This window comes from Chlorocebus sabaeus, unplaced genomic scaffold, assembly GCF_047675955.1.
Source record: "Chlorocebus sabaeus isolate Y175 unplaced genomic scaffold, mChlSab1.0.hap1 unalloc_scaffold_644, whole genome shotgun sequence".
NCBI classification, from domain to species: Eukaryota; Metazoa; Chordata; class Mammalia; order Primates; family Cercopithecidae; genus Chlorocebus; species Chlorocebus sabaeus.
In genome coordinates, this window is record NW_027327975.1 from 17,978 (window position 1) to 39,214 (window position 21,237).

At 48.9% G+C, this 21,237-nt stretch overlaps 1 long non-coding RNA gene across 1 annotated transcript in view; it reads right to left on the reverse strand.

Annotated features, from left to right (window-relative positions):
- Positions 1 to 707: 707 nt before the first annotated feature.
- LOC119621310 (uncharacterized) overlaps positions 708 to 21,237 on the reverse strand; it is a 73,180-nt gene continuing 52,650 nt past the window's right edge. The window contains exon 4 of the long non-coding RNA XR_012092511.1: positions 708 to 20,558. This is a non-coding gene — a long non-coding RNA (uncharacterized lncRNA). The remainder of the gene's footprint in view (positions 20,559 to 21,237) is intronic.

The window sequence follows — 21,237 nt, forward strand, 5'->3', positions numbered from 1 at the left end:
CCCCACCTGGAGTTGTTTCCCACCCTCCACATCCCCTATGCTCCTCCCATTCATCTCTCCCTTCCCCAACCCCTGGCAGCCGCTGACTGACTGTCTCCACAGCTTTGCCTGTTCCAGACTGTGCTGTGGTTGGACTCAGACAGCAGGCAGCCTGTCCAGGTTGGAGACTCACTTAGCAACATGTGTTTAAGATCCTTCCGTGTCTTTTCATGGCTTAGGGGTCCAGTTCTTTTTAGTGCTGAATAATATCCCAGTATCTGACATACCACAGTTTATCCATTCACCTACGAAGGGCATCTTGGTTGCTTTCCAGTTTTGGCAATTACAAAGCTGCTGTCAACATCTGTGTGCACATTTCCACATGGAAGTAAACTTTCAGCTCCTCTGAGTAAACGTCCAGGACTGTGATTGCTCCTGTGGTCGGAGAGCTTAGTTCCAAGGAAAACCACCACGCTGCCTCCCACAGCCGCTGCCCCACTTCCCCCAGAGATAAGTGAGGGTCCTGATGCTCACACACCCACCAGCACATGGTGGTGTCGGAGTTCGCATTTTGGTCAGGCTGATGGGTGTACTCTGACGCCTCACCCTATGACATAAGACGTGGGCCATCTGTTCATGTGTAGATTTGCCATCTGTGAATCTTTTTGTTGGGGTATCTGTCCAGGTCTTTAGTCCATTTTTAATCAGGTTATTCATTTTCTTGTTGAGTTTTGAGAGTTCCTTGCATGGTTTGGATAACAGCCTTTATCAGATGAGTCTTTTACAGATATGTTCTCCGCGTCTGTGGCCTGCCCTCTCATGCTCCTGAGACACTATTTTTGTTATTATTAAAAACACTTTAGACAGAAGATGGACCTCCCAGCCCACCACGGTTCTTATTTTGGCCGTGGTCACCATCCTCCCAGCCCTGGTTCCCACCTTTCCACGATCTGCTTGTCCTATGGGTGTCAATCCATACTAAGTCCCTAACATATCTCCAATGATGGCAACGTCAAAGCAGGCAGTTTGCAGGTAGGAAGGAGCTGATGGAGGCCGACATCATCTAAGATTTTGTGGCAGTTACTTTGATAAATTATCCCTCCTGCTATGAAGAGTAAGGTTTGGCTTTTTTGTTTTTTTTTTTTTTTTTTTTGAGTCGGAGTCTCCTGTGTCACCCAGGCCAGAGTGCAGTATTAAAATCATGGCTCATCGCGGCCTTGACCTTCTGGCTCAAGCAATCCTCCCGCCTCAGCCTTCCAAGTAGCTGGGACCCACAGGCGAGTTTGATTTCTTTGCTAACGAATTCCTAATTCACCTCGCAGCCGGCCTGTCAGGGCCATATGCCCGGACGTCCACCTTGCCAACCGGCCGTGTGGTCTCTAAGGTGGGTGCACTCCGGTTGCCCGGGCTCTGCACGCGATGCTGAGTCTCCAAGTCTGCCGCTGTAAAAGGGACTGACAGCCCAGAGGGTCTCGACGTGCCACCGTGAGCCGGACTTTATTCCACAGGGTGACTCTGCTTCCCGTGACGAGATGCAGCACGTGAGCACAGATCAAAGGGTATCAGTAACTAACCCATTCCCCCGGTACTAAGCAGAGGACCAAGAGTTTAGTTCCTTACTTATTTGCTACCAGCTTGATTCAAAACAGCTTCCTGGGACTCTGGGGACAAACATCTCTAACTGGTGAGAATTCTGGCTTTAGTAACAGAAGAATCACCTAATGCCCATTTTGTAACTGCTGTTCTCATCAGAACTTGAGGTCAAAGGGTGAAATAAAAGGGGGGCCAAGATCTTGACACCCCAGTTTGCACAAGGCTAACCAGCGTGCTTCAGGGGGTGAAAGGAGTAGGATTTTTAAAGTGCTGAGTTTTAAAAACATGGCTGTAGGCTGGGTGCACTGCCTCACGTATATAAGCCCAGCACTTTGGGAGGCCGAGGTGGGAGGATTGCTTGAGGCCACGAGTTCAAGACTGGCTTGAGTAACAGCAATATCCTATCTCTTTAAAAAGAAAAAAAAGTTAATAAAATAGTAATAAAAAGGTTAATACAATAAATTACTATATCAACACGGCAACCCCTGCTGTCAGACGAGGTGCACTCTCTGTGGCTACGATGAGATCCGGAGAGAAATGTAACCGGCATCATAGGGAAGGTGGACCCCAAAGCTCCACGGCGCTACTCCTGTACAGTCTGTTAACCAGCATGAAGACTCCTCCACAATCAGAAGCCTGGTTTAGAGGAACGCTGCCCACGGGACCTGGGTGGACTCCAGACGCTGGCTGACCAGACAGCCCCACCCTGGGACCCTGCTGGCAGCCCCGACTGGACAGAATGACCTCGTGGGTGTCCTTTCCCGCCACAAGCTGCAGACCCTGAGCCAGTCCTGGCTGTGACTGAGGCTGCGCATAAACGTCTGCGCCCAACAGCTCACCTTTGTACATGACATGCCCAGTCAACCTCATTTCAAATGTTACGCTTGCCCCAAGGTGAACATGGATGTTACAGGTTAACTCACTGCATGTGTGCTAGACTTTCCCTATAGGTGTTCAGACATTGCACGAACCAGATGAACAAACCCCACTTTCCCTGTAAACGTTCCGACATTCCATGAGCCCGATGAACACACACAGCCAACAAACCCCGGAACGTGTAACACCGCGGCCTCCTCCCCTCCTGAGGGGCGTGTGCTTACAGCTCCCCCGAGACCACATTTCCCAAAGCACAGAGTGTTACTCTGAAAAGAAAACCTCCTTTTTCCTTCCTCTGTACATCTCGTGGTCATGTTAACAACTATTGCTAAAAATACAGAGAAACGAGGTATCATCCGTGCTGGTCACCGAATTCCTAGCACCAAAGCTTCAGGGACCCCCAGTCTGAAGGAAGCTTCTATCACCCTAAAGCCAACTCTGGAGATGAAGGCCGAACTGGGGAAAGGTTGTGTCACCCGCAAATCCACACCACGGGGCCCTCTGCAGTTGTGTGTCAGGAACTCTTGACCGGTCCTGGGGTTTGGGGAGATCAGGATGCAAGCCGATACTGTACGCTCTGCCACGGGACAGTGAAGTCTGCGAAACCTTAGAGGAACACAGAGACAAATGGCTGTACAAGTCCCACAGGCCGAGCCTCGATGGGCACCAGTGTCAAAAACACAGACACGCCAGGAGGGGCAGCTGATGCAGGCAACGCCTGCAACCCCAGCACGCGGCAGCGTACGAGAGTGGGGGTCTCTGGCCAGGCTCCACCACAACTGCCATATTCTGTAGTAAAATTTTAATCATAGGTTGTAACTAGTTATAACTCTAACTTGTTTTACAGATAAAAAGAACACAGGGTACCAACAGACTCCAAAGTACTTCGCCTAGAACCAAGTCTAGAATGCAGATGGCTGCTGCTCCAAGTGTGATGAGTCCCCTGTAGTGCCATAAATCCTAGATCTAGGTGACTAAGTGCTCTGCCTAAACCAGATGGCACCCTGAGGCTCTGAGGGTACCCTCTCTCCCCAGGCCAGTCCATCAGCCCCAGCAGAAGCTTCTAGAGTAAGAAACTGTGGATTTGTATTGGACAGATGTAAACCAGGCAAAATCACAGGGACTTATCCTGGAAGCCCATCGGTTTACCCACTCATGCCCTAGAGAGCCCTGCCCCCATCTCCACATCCGCAATCACGCTGAACCACAAGAACTGGCTTATAGGCCCTCAAGCCACTCCCTTTCGCCCCCGGAACAGACCCTTCTAAAACCGTGAGGCCCAGAGTAGCCTTAACAGGTGGTCCCAGCAGAACTGGCCTCTACATGAATTGATACTTTGTGTCTGGGGGGTGGTGGTTCTTGTTCTGTCACTCAGGCACAGTGCACCATAAACACAGTGGTGCTATCATGGTTCACTGCAGCCTCAACCTGCCAGGCTTGGGTGATCCTCCAGCCTCAGCTTCCCGAGCACCTGGGACCACAGGTGCACATCACCACTCCTATTTAATTTTTTGTAGAGTCAGGGTCTTGCTATGTTGCCCAGGCTGGTCTCGAATCCCTGGGTTCAAAAGTGAACTGCCCACCTCAGCCTCCCAAGGTGCTGGGATGACAGGTGTGAGCCACTATGCCCAGCCTAGAATTGTTTTTTCTTAAACCTGAGTTTGACACATGAACCCCACTTACATAGATATCAGCACACTCTCACAGCTCAAGGGTTTTTCTGAATCCCGATTCTGTCTGTTCAAAGGTCAATATCTAAGATAGGGTCAGAACTGACCCTCCCTCTGTGAAGCCTAAGGGCAAATGCAGCAGCATCTCAGTGTATGAGGAGACAAAGTAAGAAGGGTGGAAAATACACACTGAAATTCTAGTGTTAGAATCATAATCACCAACACTTTCAGAGGCAATCTGCTTTCCAAAACATGTAGCTGCTGGATTAACTTCAAAGTCACCGATTCCACAGGCAGGAGCTCAGAGGGGCACAGCTTTCTAAGGCCGCACAGCCCAGGGCAGAGTAACAGCCTCGGGGCAAAGCAAACTAAACAAAGGCTTGGTTCTCTCACGGATGAAGGTGCTCAAGTCCTTCCAAATAGATTCTTCTTCTAAGTAAGTTAGATGCCTCCTACAACACTGTTTAGAGTGCCAGTGTGTTCAGAAACATGAAGTTGAAAATACATCTCAGGACCCCAAAATCACTAAGCTAAAGGGACCTCAACGTAAGGAACAGCTTAGGGCAAACCTACCTCCCATGCTTTTCTGAACAGAGACAGATACTGGGGGAGAAAAAAACAAGCCATGTACCTCCCTCACAATCGATCCACAAGGAAATTCCTCATGACAGAGGAGAGAACCCAAAGTCACCATCTGCACACGGAGATAAATGCGGATCTGACTGCTTCCTCTGGAAAGGTACACCAGAAACGCATTTGTCTGATCTACCTGTGACCTGGAAACCCCTCCCAGCTTCGAGCCGTCCCTCCCTTCCTGGACCAAACCAACGTACATCTCACATATATTGTTGTCTCACATCTCCCTAAGATGTGTAAGACCAAGTTGTGCCCCAAACACCTTGGGCACATGTCCAGGACCTCCTGAGGCTGTCGCAGTGTGTCCTCAACCCCGCCTGAGGCTGTGTCTTTAACCTTGGGAAAAGGAACTCTCTATGGGCCGAGAACCGTCTCAGAGATCCTTCTGGTTTACAGGAAGCATTCTCTCCTGCGAGTATAACGATGAAATCATGTGGAATTACAAAGTGCCACTTTAGTAAAGGCCAAAGGAATTAGGGTTCAATGTGCTTAAAAAACAAACAAAAACAAGTAACGTTCTGTCAATGGACCATGAAGCCCACACCCCCTTTTGCAGTGAAGATGTCAACTGGGACGAGAGGCCCCTCCTGCAGATGCAGCAAAGGCTACCCTCTGACCCCACTTCCCAGAGTCTAGGTTCCCACTGCTCAGGGAAAAGCAATCCCGGCTTCACGGGGCTCAGGCCTCCAAACCCAACTCCCACCCATGCTGGAGAATCACCCCAGGGACTAGCGAAATGGCAGGTGCAACTCTCACCTCATCCCCTTAAAGGGGAAAAGGCACCTTCCTGCTCCTCTTCCTGCTGGTGGGAACAGGGGCAGGAGCTGGAGGGGCAGGAGCTGAAGGGGCAGGAGTCGGGCAGCAGGAGTCGGGCGGCAGGAGGGAAGCAGCCTGGGTCCCTGCTCGTCACAGATGGCAAATGCCAACCATCCCCGACCTTCACTTTGAAAAGAAATCCTTCTCTTTTGTCAGGTCCCTGGTTAGAAGTTTGCACCCATTCCTTAAAAACAAAACAAAAACAAAAACAAACATGAAAAAAAACTCAGATACAAAATGGGTGTTTTGCTGACAATATTTCAATTATCTGGAGGCCTTGGGTCAAATGACGGCAAAACAGGAATCTGAACACTGTTATTCAGGAAACTATCTTCCACAGCCCCATCTACCCTCCCAGGCTGTCACCTTATGGTGTTTGTCTGCTAGATGATTAACAATAACTGCTCTGAAAAACTAGGTGTACAGAACAGACAAAAGTCAGCTCGGGTTGAGGGGAAGCAGGATAAGACCCCCTTCCCCGCAGGACGGTGGAGGAGGAACCTTCAGCACCTGGGTTTTCAGGATGCTGGATCTCTGAGAGCATCTCTCACAGCTCAAGTACAGCCAGACCCTCCTCTGACACAGCCTATTCAGGCGAAGGTGGCATCTGCCCTAGAGATCCACAGCCCTGCGCGGGGCTCAACTGGAGCTGAACTTTCCTCCCTTGGTAAGAGTCAGGGCCAGGGGTGGGGGGAGAGGAGAGAAGTAGCAGGCCTGAGGGGCACTGTGGAAACTCCATGCCACGCTAACTCTCGTCTGATGTGCTCCGGCCAAAGCCACGCTTCTCGGAGGGCATTTCACTTCACACATCTGGAAGTCTCCCCACAGAACAGATCCTTCCCCAGGAGGCAGACACTTGGCTGTAACACGGGGTAATGAGGGGTGCGCCTTCGTGCCCATTCTGTAATGTTTCCTGTTACCTATTTTACCTTAAGCTACAAATGATTCCTGTTTACACGGGACACAGTGACACACACAGCAAAACACATGAGATTCAGTGTGATCCCACACCTGTCACTGCTGACCTCAATTTCTTTGTTTGTTTTGCTTCTAGAGTTTGTACTCTCTCCCGGGGTTCCAGGCCTGTGGATTCAACCAATCATAGATCAAGAATATTTTTTAATGTGTTTGTACTAAGCATTCAGAATTTATTATTCATTAAACAACTACTCCCATGGCATGTCCATGGCATAGCTGATACCAGCAACCCTGACATGACTGTCTGCAGGAGGATGTGCGTATGTCATATGCAAACACCATGCCATTTTAGAGCAGGGACCTCAACACCCACAGACCTCGGATGCCATAGGCAGTCCTGCAGCCCACCCCCATGGGCACTGTGGAATGGCTGTAATAGAAAATGTGGAGGTTTTAAATAGTTATGTACTAAATCTAATCTTTTGTTAAGAAATTACTGTGCATCATGTGTATTATTTGGAAGTCCTTCATGGCCCAGAGACTTGACATGTTCTTATCTTTTTGTCCACTGATCTAGTCATTTCGGTAAGCTTATTGAACACAAATCAATTTTACAATTAAATTCTTACAGGAATCACACTCTATCTGTAAGCTGCTTTGGTTTTTAAAGGGAAATAACCAATAGTTTTGCAAACCAGCTATATCATAGAATAACAGGACAAAGCAGCCCCATGACATGCAAAAACAGGAGGTTTTAAAGCTAACTAGTGTAAAACACGTTACAAAACCGTAAATATGAAAACGTTTTACACCACAACAGATATTCTAGAAAAAACAAGATATTCAAAAAAAGCCTTTGCAGAAAAGCACTTTCCCCTTCATTTTTCACATGGTTTCCAGAAGCTTGTGTTGGACAATGACCATGAACCAGAAGTAGCGTCCGCTGCAACTACTGCTACTGCAACACAGAATATTAAGGCAAAAAAAGAGAACACATTGATGAGAACAGGTAGAGTGTTATACAAATGAGTGTGTTCTAAAGTCAACAATGTTCAAATTCTAGGTCTCCCGCAGACACTAGATGGTAACCGCCAAAGCTTATGTACTTGACAACGTTCAAGGAGACCAATTTCAGAGCTGTCACAAGGCAGCACCATCCTCATGCGATTATCTCAGGTAGGTTTGAGGACAAGTGCCCCCGGTACAGCAGGAAAGCTGCCCAGTCCAGCACTTCCTGAGGTCACAGACCTTCGCCTTCCCATGTCTTCAATACTTCCTTTACACTGGGAACCAGACAGCAACAAATAAAACACTTCCTCAAATCTCAAGACAGTCTTTAGAGCTCTTTTCCTTGCCCCTTCTCTTACTGAAAAAGCCTATTTTGTAAGCAATCTGTATTGCTTACCAGAGCTGGGGCGGAAAGAGAGCTAGTGTTTGGTAGATCGAGTTTCAAGCGTGGGGAGACCAGGAAGTTCTGGAGATGGATGGCGGTGACCGCGGCACAACAGTGTGAACACACTTAATGCCACCAAACCATACACTTAGAGTGCTATGTAATTTTACCACAATCAAAAGACTAACTGAGAAAAGCCATCTATAATTACTGTCACTTCTAATATCTTACATCCCATAAGTTTCATTTGCTTTTGGAAATCCTCAGAGTAATCATGAAAAACTAATACCCTGTCATCTCTGAAACGCAGGCAAAGTCGTTCAAGGGTTTTGATTATAGGAAAGTAGCTGGAAAGCAAAGTGTCCGTTAGACACGGCAGCCGTGGTAGGACAAACACATGGTAGGAAGGTGGTGGTCATGCTACACACAGATGGGAAGGGTTTGGGGAGCCACAGCACCCGAAGCTCGGGAGGCACCTGGGCAGGAGCTGAGAATGAACCAAACATGTTCGATCACGCAACATTCACGGACCCTGAGTCCAGCCACCGCCGCTGACATCCACTGTGGCCGGGGTGTCCTCTGCCACAGAGCTACACGCCCTGCCGAGGATACTGTACAGATTAAATGTTGAAGCACAGACACGCTCAGGTCCAGCTGTTCAGATAGAAGCAAACACAACACATTTCCCAGACACCAGCAGCAAGACTCTCCACCTGACTGCGTTCGGAATAACGATCTTCTTTGCCAGGGCTGAGCCATGCTTCCCTCTTACCTGTCCTCTGCCTTCACCAGCTTCGTGCGTGTTTCCGGGCAACTGTTTGTGCAGGTGCTATCACTTTTTTCCACAGCAAGAATATACACAGACACCACACAGAAATGGGCAACCTCGTTAGGAGCTGTGCAGGGACATCTAACTCATCAGATGTGCCAAATTCCTGTTGCCATGGAAATTAAACTAGCTAAACTAACGTTGCTATGACCCCATCTCTTACTGCACCACTAAAGATCATCCGGGTAAGAGGAATGTGCCTCTGCATAGCATTCAGCTCACGTTTACGTGTCGGTATTCCCTGAATACGGCTATGTGAGATAGAAATCAGTAAGATGGGGTGTAACATCTAGTATAGGATCGTTGTGTCTCCTAGGCTCAAACACTTCCTTTAAGATCCTCAGAAAATGAAGTTTAACTCTGGGGACGTGAGTTACATAGTAACTTGTTTTGGATACTGTCTCTTTCACAATCCAAATATCAACACCAAAGAAGTTCTTGAGTTCCTTTTGAAATTGAAAGGAATTTACAAATCATAAAAGCCCCAATATTAAAGGATACAATTCAGTCTTTTTAGCATATTCTCAAAGCTGCACATCAACCACTAGTATGTAATTCTGGGACTTTTTCACCACGGGCCAAAGAAACCTTGAACCCATTAAGAGTCAGCACCTGCTCCTTCCTTCCGCCAGCACCTGGAAGTCGCCAGCCGACTTCCGTTTCTCTGTATTTGCCCATTCTGGACACCTGTTGTGAGGAGAATCATACAGTGCGTGACCTTCGGTGCTGACATCTTTCACGTCCAAGGTGAGTGGAATCTCACAGTGAGTGACCTGTCGACAGATACCTGGACTGTTTCTACTACTACGAATAATGCTGCTATGAAGATTCTTGCAAAATATTTTCAATTTTCTTGGGCATATGCCTAGGAGTGAAATTGCTGGGTTGTACGGTGATTTCATGCTCAACTTTTCTGAGGAACTGCCAGACTTTTCCAAATCAACTGTACCATTTTACTTCCCCTCCCACTAGCAATATATCAAGATTTCACTTTTCCCAAATTCACCTCCATGTCACTGTCCAATACTGGGGTTTTATCCATCCCGGTGGTTGTGAAGTGGTATTTCACGGTGGTTTTGATTTCCATTTCTAAGATGATGAATTCTGCTAAACATCTCATGTGCTTTTTAAGGCATTTATATGTCTTTCTTTGGAGAATGTCTATTCAAATCCTTTGTCCATTTTTAAATTGGATTTTTACTAAGAGCTTTTAAATATATTCATGATATCAGGTCCTTATCGTGATAATCTATCCTGTTCTGTGGGTTGTCTTTTTACTTTAATAGTATCCTCTGAAATGAACATTTTAAATTTTGATACCATCTTTTTCCCTTCAGTTGCTTGTTATAGCTTTAAACGTCTCAGCCAAGGAAACAGTCCCCCCTCTCAAGATTCCCTTGTTAAAGTCACAACCCCGGAAACTCAAAATATCACTGTATTTAGATACAGGTCTTTAACTTGGAAATTTAGGTCACCTAAGATCTTAAGAGTAGGCCCTGATCCAGTATGACTGGTATTCTTTTGAGAGAATTTAGACACAGTCCTCAGTGCTGCACGCACATAAGAGAAACCTGTGAGGACACAGAGAGGACGCCGTCTACACAGCATGGAGTAAGGCCCCAGAGGATCCAAACCTGCCTGCACCTTGATCCCAGGCTGCTCATGCTTGTAATCTCAGCACTTTGGGAGGCAGAGGCAGGCGGATCATTTGAGGTCAGGAGTTCGAGACCGGCCTGGCCAACATGGTGAAACTCCGTCCCTACTAAAATACAAAAATTAGCCTGGCATGGTGCTTAACACCTGTAGTACCAGCTACTAGGGAGGCTGAGGCAGGAGAATCGCTTGAACTCAGGAGGCAGAGGTTGAAGTGAGCTGAGGTCACACCACTGCACTCCAGCCTGGGTGGCAGAGTAAGAATCCGTCTCAAAAAAAAAAAAAAAAAAAAGGTAACAATTTAGTTTATTTTACAACGATAAAGTCATTACATCTTAACACAGTCTTCAAGAAGAAACCATTTTCCCAAATAAGTAGCAGCGTGGCAACAGTTTGTGCTGCTGTGAAAACACCTAACATCTCTGCACCTCAGACAGCAGGGTTCTCATGCCTGCATCTGCATTCAGTGGGCTGCAGAGCCGTGGCTCAAGTTTATGAAGGAAGTCCGACCCCATGCTGATATACAAGTAGGAAGCAGTATTTTCATTGTGTTTTCAGATCATTTTAGGTATTCTCTGCTGCAAAATGTAATAAGTGGCACTTCCGCACAGGCTGTCTGCAATGCAGAGTCTGTGCTCTGGCCGACGGGCCTTTCTGCCCCAATTCCTTCTGAGTCAACTGGTCCATCCTACACTTGAATGACTTTTACCAGCACACGATTTTGTAATCACACATTGGTTAGAAAACACTGGTTCAGAATTATGAGCAACTTCCACATTTTGTTCTATATCAAAAAACAAACAAACAAAAACACATCAATATCACCATTGGTCACATGAGAAAGTGGTGGACACAAGATTTTTATATTTTAATACTCATTGGAAAGCTCAAATGTCTATCATTGGGAATAATGTAAGGAACTTTCCTTGAGATGAAAGTCATTTTGTTCATTTTTCAGGCCACACCTGCAAATACCTCCATCTGAAGTGGCATCGTTTGTAAGTCATTCCTTCTATAAAGGCGGCCATTAGTGGAAGAAGTGGTTCTGCAGGTTCAAAGCTCAGAGGCACCAGTGCTCGCTCAAGATAACCATAAAATCCGCAAAAGACGCACCTGTGCACACTTCCTGTTTCTCACTCAGAACATTCCAGAAGGAACCCTGAATCCCGATGCCGCAGCGGGACTGAAGTTTGCTCTCACCCACATAATAAACCCAGGGAGCTCCCCCAACCCCCACCCCGAGGCCACAGCCTTGGTCCTCTGTCTGGTCTAGGAGGGCTCCTGCAGCTCCAGCCTAACAGGGAAAAGCAGGCACCCACATGTCAGAAAGCCCTCCCAAGGCCCGGCGAGCACTTCTGCTTATGTGCCAGCCAAGTGCGTTTGACAAGGCTACAGCCAGCTGTACGGCAGACAGCGAGGTACCCAGCAAGTACTCAGGGCTCACGTTATGGAGGAGGAAGCCAGGCAGATAGTGAGGTACCTAGCAGGGTTCCGAGGAGGAAAGGAGGATAGAGACAAGGGTGCTGGAACAGTCTGTCATAACCTTTAGCATTTACAAGGCTCGCTGAAGATTATCCGATTTGATCTTAACAGCTTACAAGATAGGCAGAGGCATGACTGTTTTCACTTCATAAAGAGATCCCGAGAACTGATGATGAGCACGTGATCTTCCCATAGGCTCCCAGAAATCATCCTCAAATCATCTCTCAGTTGTATACATGTGATAATATCTCAGTCTCCTCTCTGCAGGGGAATTTTAATGCTGCTGTGCTGTTGCTTCGCACCCCTGCCTTCTCCTGAATTACAGCGATGCCCACCATCCATGGGGAGTCCGCACCACCCCACCCCCCGCTACAGCTGATGACTTGGGTCACCCTGATCTTTCATTTCCACCTGCAGAGACCTGTTCTTCCTTCAAATGCAGCTCAAACTCACTCATTGTGTGAAGCCTTTTCCAGCCATCACAACTGTCATGTGTAAAATCAGTCTATGGAATGCTTCATTTAGGAGAAGCTTATGTTGCCTCGTTGGCTGTGATCAGGGCCAAATTCTGAGCAAACCCGGAGGTCCCCTCTCCCCATCTCTGCTCCAGTGCACTTAAAACAAGGATTCCTGGAAGCACCTTTTGAGTCCAATTCACGCATGAGTCTGCCCCACACCCTGCAGAAAAGCCCTGGTGGTCGGTGATCAGGGTTCGGGGCCTCCAGGTGGGTAAGGATAGTTTAGTGCACTCTCTGGACTTGACGTTCAGAGACCCGCTGCTGGAAGGGAAGAAACTTGCATCCTGTGAAATATCCAGGCCCCAAGACCCACTTAGGAGCAGAAAACGGGGAAGGAGTCTCGAACAGACTCTCAGGAGGGCAGACAGCAGGAGCCATGGTGGCCACCAAGGAGGGAGGGAAGCAGGCAGTGAGGCCACAGGTGATGTGGCCGGGAGGGAGGTGATGTGACCAGAGGTGACGTGGTGGGGGGATGACACGGCGTGGTGTGGGAAGGAGATGTGGCCAGGGGCAACGTGGCCAGGGAAGGAGACACGGCGGGAAGGAAGTGACAAGAGGGGTCTCCAGGCCTCAGACTGTACCTGATTTATAGATGACATTTTAATTAAGATGTTATATCTAACTTTAACGAAAAGTAGCAATTTAGAACCACTGTGCACATTTAAAGCACGGTACAAATTGAGCACATTTCCCAACCCGTAGAACAGTGTATTGAAGGAAAAAACAGTAGCTCACGAAAAACAACAACAACAACAACAACAACAAAAACAGTGAGCAAAGAAAAAATTCATTTAAGATCAGAAATAAAGAGATACTACAGCTCTTCTAGTCCAATCCCCATCCTAACATGAAAGGGGTGAAAAAGGAAGTAGATTCTAGTCAGTCAGAATTAAAAGCAAAACCGATCCACTTTACTTTCTACTTGACAGAAAACAAACTCATCAAGGAATCCCCACAAACAGTAGCTTTAGTAGTTCCCAAAATGCGAGATTCACCTACAAATTAAATCAACTGTTAAGTTTGTATAAAGTAATCTTTTTAATTATTTCCTTCCTCATCCCCAAGGGCTTTTTTAGACCTTGTTTCCCCGTAACTGCCTCCAACACCCAGGAAATTTAAACCCCACAAGTAAACTGTGTCTCAATTCATGCACAGCGTCCTTTGGAGTACACAGTCCGTTGCTCTAAGACGATCTTGTCACCTAAGCACCGAGTACAGCCTGAGAACGCACAACACGCACTCACACGAACTCGGACAGACAATAGGTGAGATATGGCACATGAGGAGGAAGACAAGATAAATGAGCTTCACCGACACCCCAGATTCCAAAAGAAGTAGCACACGCAACCTGCTGGGGTGCAGGTGACTCCTGGAAAACAGCCAAGGCAGCATTTGGAGAAGCAGCACCGCAGGCCAGGAGGGTCTAGGGGCTTTAGAAGCGAGGGGCACCCCGACCAGGTACTGGGGGATTCAGAAGGGAGGGGCGCCCCGACCAGATGCTGGGGGATTCAGAAGGGAGGGGGGCCCCGACCAGGTGCTGGGGCTTCAGAGGGGAGTGGTGCCCCGATCACTTCCTGGGGGCTTCAGAGGGGAGGGGTACCCTAACCACGTGCTGGGACTTCAGACTAGAAGGGGCCCCTACCGAGTCGTGGGGGCGGCAGGACAAGCCCAGGGTTCTGTCGTCACTTTTCACTCCCTACTCTCGAATCTCGCCCTGAAGTTGCAGCCAGTCCAGGTATTCATTTACCCATAAAATTAAGTATCTGTGAGTAACACAAGTCACTAATCCACACAGATCTGAGTCCACAGATACCTCCCAGAGACTCCACCATCCCTTCTGGTAGAAGAGCAGCCCACGGGCCCACGCTGCTAGGAAGGGAGACTGTCTCCAGCCTGACGTTGCAGAGTCCTCAACACAAAGTCTACCTTCTGGAACCATGCCGTCTCCTACAGAAGCAACTAGGGGCATGTAGGGTTTTTTTAAAATCTTTTTTTTTTTTTCTTAAGACAGAGTCTCTCTCTGTCACCCAGGCTGGAGTGCAGTGGCTTGATCTCGGCTTGCTGCAACCTCTGCCTCTCGAGTTCAAGTGATTCTTCTGCCTCTGTCTCCCGAGTAGCTGGGAACACAGGCGCCTGTCACCATGCCAGACTCATTTTTTATACTTTTAAGTACAGATGGGATTTCGCCTTGTTGGCCAGGCTGGTCTTGAACACCTGACCTCACGTGATCCACCTGCCTCGACCTCCCAAACTGCTGGTAATACATGCATGAGCCACGGTGCCCGGCCCATATAGCTATTTAAATTTGACTAAAATTAAAGAAAATTAGAAGTTCAGTTTCTCATTTACACTGCAAGCATTCAGTTACCCACAGGTGGCCACTGACCAGAAGCTGATAGAGATGTCACACTCCACACTGCAGAAGGCTCTAAGGACGAAATGGCTCTAAGATCATCTCGACATCTTTATATTGAAGCTACTGAAGTTTTACTCTGATTATTATAGACATCAGCATTCTGTCACTTAAAAATGTCAGTGCTATTGCAATGATCAGATCTGTGACTTCCCAGCAGCTCTTATCTTCCTAGACAGAAAACTGTAGAGCATCTGCACTCTGCCTCCACACTAAGGGATAGTAGAAGCCTCCGTGTAAAATCAGGGGGCGAAAAAAAAAAAAAATGAATCCCTAGTCAGCCTCTCCCCTTACGATTTTGTGAAACTTCTCTTAATATGCAGAATAACTGCCAGAGTTGCAAAAAAGAAGCATCCCTTGACCAGGAAGCAACAGGGAAACACGAGGAGGGAGATGCGAGGACCCTCCGTTCCCTCTGGGACCCCAGGCCCAGCCCGGCAGACCTGCACACCTGATGCGAACCATACACACGGCTTCCCTGGGCCTCGGTCCCCTGCTCTGCCCTCACTGGCCACTGTGGCTCTGGGTAGAGGCAGCTCCCTGAGCCCCAACACCCACAGCCAGTCCCCTCCTTGCAGGTCTCAGCTCTGCTCTCACTGCCTCCCTGATGCTTCTCATCATCATCCGCGTACTGTGTCGCCTCTACCCCACAGCCCTTGCTACCGCCCACCCACCACGGAGCCTAGCACACAGCAGGTGCCCGAGACGCCCCAATGGGCGAGCATGCCAGGGTAGGGCTTGGAGTTCCAAGGGCCACGTCCCGCATAGCACCACAAGCGCCACAGAGGCTATGGAAAGGGTCCAGGCTTCAGGCCTGCACTCAGCTTCTCCCGGCCCCGGAGGCCAAGAACCTAGCAAGGGAGTGCAGCCGGAAGCAGGATCCCAAACCCCCTTCCTGCTCCTCAAGAGGAAGGGGGCCTCGGGGCACAACCCCATGAGCGCCTTCCTCCTGCCAGGTTACCTGTCACAGCACCGACACCTTCACTGCAGGGAAACCCACTCCTGTGAGGAGAAAAACACCAAGTACAACAGGAGCCACGTCCCCCTCAGCGTCTGCTGAGCCCAATAGCGACAGCAGCAGCCGGGCCCCCACTCAGCATGCACCGACTCCGATCCCGCCAGGCACACCACAACGCCGACCATCTTGAAGCTCAGCTTGACTCATCAGGGCCCTCTTCCAGGAGAGCTCGGCATGTCTACCTTCCCTGGGCTCACAGAAAGGAGCGGGACTCGGACCCGAGTGTGCACAGAGTTAAGCTCCCACTAGCTATGCAGACAACCTCCCTAGCCCTGGCCTGCGAAGGGGCCAAGCGCAAATAGCCATCTTTTGCCCGCACAGGTACAGAATTCAACCAGCTCTCTCAATGGAATCGTGACAGGTCAACTCCAGGCTCCTCAGTGCTCTGGGGTTCACCTCGGGCCACTGCACCTTTGAAACGTGGCTGTGGACTCCTCTAGGCTGCTCAGTGTCACGGCCCATTTCATTCAGACACTGCAGGCCTCTGCCGTGGTGTCAATACTCAGGACACCCCTGCCGGCATCCTCCGAGATGCTGCTGCAGCTGCTGTGATCTGAAAACAGCCATGCACAGGCATCAAAGGGAGGACTTCTCAAGTCTCCTCCAAGAGCAGTGGCTACAGCTTTGGAAGACGTTGCACTGAATCCTGGGTGAGCCTGGCTCAGTCTGCTATCTAAGCCGGGTTGCTGGGGAGACACCTTCTGTTGTAACTGACAGAGGTTCTTGGTGGAAGCTCTATCAAGACTGATAATCGCAACTAGCCTGAGATTTACTATCCATACGTTCTATTTGACGTTTAAAAGGAAAGCATCATGAAGTTCCAGTAGCAAGGAATTTTCTATAATCTATCACATCCACATACAGCAGAAATGTAGCTAAAATGTTCATAGGGTCTATGCAGAGGAAGAGACGGGTCTATTTCAGGAAAAGTGCTTCCTGGCTTTTCAGAAACATAGTGAAATCCCTGCCAAGTAAAAGGTTGTTTATACTTTTGCTTTGGAAACAGAGGGAAAGTTCTTCCTTATTACTTGAATACATTGACTATATTTAAGTGTTCTGGTAGACTAAGTATTAAATATTCAAAGGAAGTAATTCTGTTCGGTCCATTTCATTCTTTAAATGTAGCTTTCAAAAACTGACAAATACCTGGCCGGGTGCGGTGGCTCACGCCTGTAATCCCAGCACTTTGGGAGGCCGAGGCGGGTGGATCACGATGTCAGGAGATGGAGACCATCCTGGCTAACACGGTGAAGCCCCGTCTCAACTAAAAACACAAAAAACTAGCCTGTTGTGGTGGCGGACACCTGTGGTCCCAGCTACTCGAGAGGTTGAGGCAGGAGAATGGCATGACCTGGAGGCGGAGCTTGCACTGAGCCGAGATCACACCACTGCACTCCAGCCTGGGCAACAGAGCAAGACTCCGTCTCGAAAAAGAAAAAAAAAAAAGTAGCAAACACCCCATGTCTGCCCTGGCTCCAGTCATCTCCACGGAGTGGACAGAGCTTGGGAAAAGCTCACTGTGGAGGCCCAGAAGGCCGGGCCTGGCCTTTGCTCAGCAGATGAGCAAGAGGGTCAGTCACCCTAGGGAAGAAGCCCATATTTGCTATGTTACTGATGATAGCCACATAAATTTCTATTTTGCCTCCCACACAGGCCTGGGGATCTATGTTTGAGCAAGGAGCTCATGCCAACAGTCCTTCCATGCCATCATTTCCCTGACCTCCCCCAGAAAAGCCAGGCCAGGCAGCATCCCCACACGGGCACTGGGGCCCAGGAAGATCCTGGTCCTGCCCCTCTTCTCTCTCATCCCTGCAGCACCCTGGCTTGCTGTGGAAGCCCAGCAGTGCTGGCTAAACCCACGTTCACCTGGGGCATTCAGGAGAAGCCTCTGTGCAGAAATCAACTGGGAAGTAGGATTGTGTGTGCTGGCAGGTCACTCGAATGGGTTTGCAGAACTCAGTTTTCAACACAGGTGCCGCCACCAAGTCCCTGAAGACCTTTGTGATCCTAGAGCCACAGAGCCATTTGCGGCACTCTCACAATCTCTACCAACCCTGCACAGAGGCCCTGTTTTTCCAAAGGACCATAAAATTTTCCATGTAAACAAACTTTGACATAATGAAATAAAGTGAAGTCACCACTTCTATTTTCTATTAATCCATTCATTCAAACAAGTATCTCTTGAGTGTGTGCATCGAATACTGTGGAATTAGGATTTAGTCCATGCCTTCAAGAAATATACATCACAGAAGAAAGGGCATAGCTTGTAACTAACAGTGCTGAACAGGCAAGAAATACACATCACAGAAGGAAAGGTAGAGCTTGTAACTGTAACAGTGGTGAACAGGCAAGAAATAAACATCATAGAAGGAAAGGTAGAGCTTGTAACTAACATCATAGAAGGAAAGGTAGAGCTTGTAACTAACAGTGGTGAACAGGCAAGAAATACACATCGCAGAGGAAACGGTAGAGCTTGTAACTGTAACAGTGGTGAGCAGGCAAGAAATACACATCGCAGAAGGAAAGGTAGAGCTTGTAACTAACATCATAGAAGGAAAGGTGTAGCTTATAACTAACAGTGGTGAACAGGACAGAATCTCACAGGCTCGTCAGGAGCCACCGAGGAGGAAGCCATGGTTCACATTCACCTGCAGTAGGTAAATGTTTCCTGGATAAAGTAACTTTTCTAAAGCGATATCTGCTCCTTATTGTTTAATCTTGCTCGATAGGGTATTAAATTACCACTTTATGTGCTGCTTATATAAAATACATCATTGTCAGGGGAGGTTATAAAATACTACTTCACACAAGCTTGGGCTGTGAATGGTGCGAGGCAATGGGACGATGTGTTCTCGTGTTCTCGAGACGCAGAAGGGGCAAGACCCTGCTTCCCTTCTCCTCCCCACCGCCCTGTTCCCAGATGAGGGGTGGAGGCAAGGCCGCCATGCAGTCCTAGAGCTGGCTCCAGGGCCACGACACCACGCCCAGACTCTCTGCGCCCCATGCAAGAAATACAGACTGTGGGGCAATCACCAATTTGCCTGGCAGTGGGGAGAGTCCTTCATCAAAAGCCTGTGCTTCCAGGAGCCGGGACAAAGCAGGAGCCCCTAGGAAAACTGTTCCGGGTGCTCCTGAAACCTGGGCAGAGTCACAGTCTGGCAGGAAGCACCAGTGATGCAGGTGTGCCCAAGACTGCGAGGATGGCCAGATGCCTGGAGACCAGACTGGCCTGCAGGAGATGACCACCTCTCTCTGGTTCATTAGAGACAGTCTGGGCTTCTCTTTTGTATGTGGAGTCTCACAGTACAGAAATGTCACAAAGAGTTTAGACTTCATATACCCCAATTTTTAAAATTAAAAAACCACAATTATTTCAACTAATTCTAAATCCAACAAAGAAAAATAAATAAGTATGTCAAAGCATGCCTCCAAAATGTAAACCTCAATCTCTTTACCCATAGGAGACCCAAAATTTAGTGTACCTTTTCTTCAGTATGATCTCATTTTTTTTAAAGCCATTACTGAAGTGTCTCCTCACTGCCCCATGAGGAGGTTCATGGGCTCTTCAAGGCGCTTTGCTGTTTCATCATTTTTTAGATTTAAGGGCAGGATCATTTTCCCACACTTGCTTGCTTCCCTGATCACCAATTTTTCACAACAACATCATTGTGCCTCAGAAAACCTAGTAACTGAACTTCATTAAAAGTGAAAACAATAAGGACATGTTGGCTGCTATGACAGCATCCTCAGTCACTGAATCTCCCTGGGGGACCAGACACACCCCCAATCTCCTTGTAACCCCAGCATGCAGGTATCGCTGCGGCTGACAGGACTGACCCACCCTGGGGGAGGCATGAAAGCAAAGGGAAGAGAAGGCAGGTGACCCATTTAGGAAACTCGGGTGATCCTCTTGAGTCACGTTTCTCAGGGTGTCAGGGAACAAGCCACATGTAGGGAACCTCCTTGGCCTGGCAGGTGGCAGACTCCTGGGACCCTCCTCAGACACGTTAATCAGAGAATCTAAAGGCGGGCAAACTCTGAAAAGTATCTGTAAAGGAAGTACTTAGCTCTGCTGTGAGCCCACTACATGCGGGGTCGCGCAGGACGCCGCTCCCAGCGTCCAGTCTCCATTTCACCCTCCTGGGAGGAACACCCATCAAGTCACAGAGCACGGTCTTCAGCGAACACCTTCCTGCGCGACCTCCACTGTCGCCCAGCCCTGCAGGAGTAGCCGCTGAGTAGGGGAAACAAGTCTTTGCTCCTGAGCCGGCCACCTTGACGCTGGGCATAAAACCAGCACTGCTACGTCTCTGGGGAAAGAAGCGGCCCTGGGCAGGAATGCACTTGGCAGCCCCAGGGAGTGGCCAGGTGTGGAGGACCAGGCCTCTGCCTGCAGACACGTCAGCACAGCATCCTGGAGCAGAACCTCCAGCCCAGCTGAGCCTACAGATGGCTGCAGCCCTCGACAGCATCTTCACGGTGACCAGGGGACTGGGCCAGAGCCGCTCAGCAAGGCTGCCCTGAATTTGCAACCTGAAGAAGCTGTACAGTCGTACGTGTACTTTGCCTTAAGCCCCTAGGTTTTGGGGTCACTTGTCACACAGCGACAGACAGTGGATGTGCACGGACTCCCAGGCCACGATGGCCTCTGCCGGCCTCACCCGGGCTGTCTCATCTGTTCCCGTGACATCACGTTTCTCAGAGCCAAAGGCTGCCAGGATCCCCTCTTTTCTTCACGAAGTCGTTACAAGCTCACGATACAAACTGAAAAAAAAAAAATCTATAAAATACAACGTATGATGCAATACAAGGTGAATGCCCAGGCACATACACACACGAAGCAGGCACAAGTGCGAAACAGGCACATGCACAAACAGGTGTACATGCATGAAACAGGTGCGCGCGTGAAGGTGTACACTCGTCAAACAGGTGTACATACACACATGAAAGCACCAGACATGAAGGGCTGTCTTTGGGAGCCTAGTTTTTAGACATCTCCCTCACACTTTTACATCTGCATGATCACAAACACAGCACACCACAGTACTGAGGGGAAGCCCCAGCTTCTCATGGGGGCACATGAGGCTTTTTATTTATGCCACAGATTGCATCACTACATTCTAGAACTGCAAGGCCCCCCCAATGCCAGGACTGGGTTAGGTCCACCCTGTGCTCCAAGGACCAAGCCGCCTGCCAGCCCACACAGACCTGCCCCTCAGGGATGGTGTGGCTGCTTCTAAAACAGAGGCTCAGGCCACCCAGAGACCTGCAGTACCTGTTATTAAATGAAGACTTGGTTGTGGGTAAACGTGAAGATTTTTATTAAACGTGACTCTGCAACATTCAAAGGACCATAACTGAATGCTCCTTTCGCAGCCACGGCATGTCCAGACGCTCATAGAGAAGGCCAGGGCGTGGGAAGCCACAGAGCCCTGACAAGGCA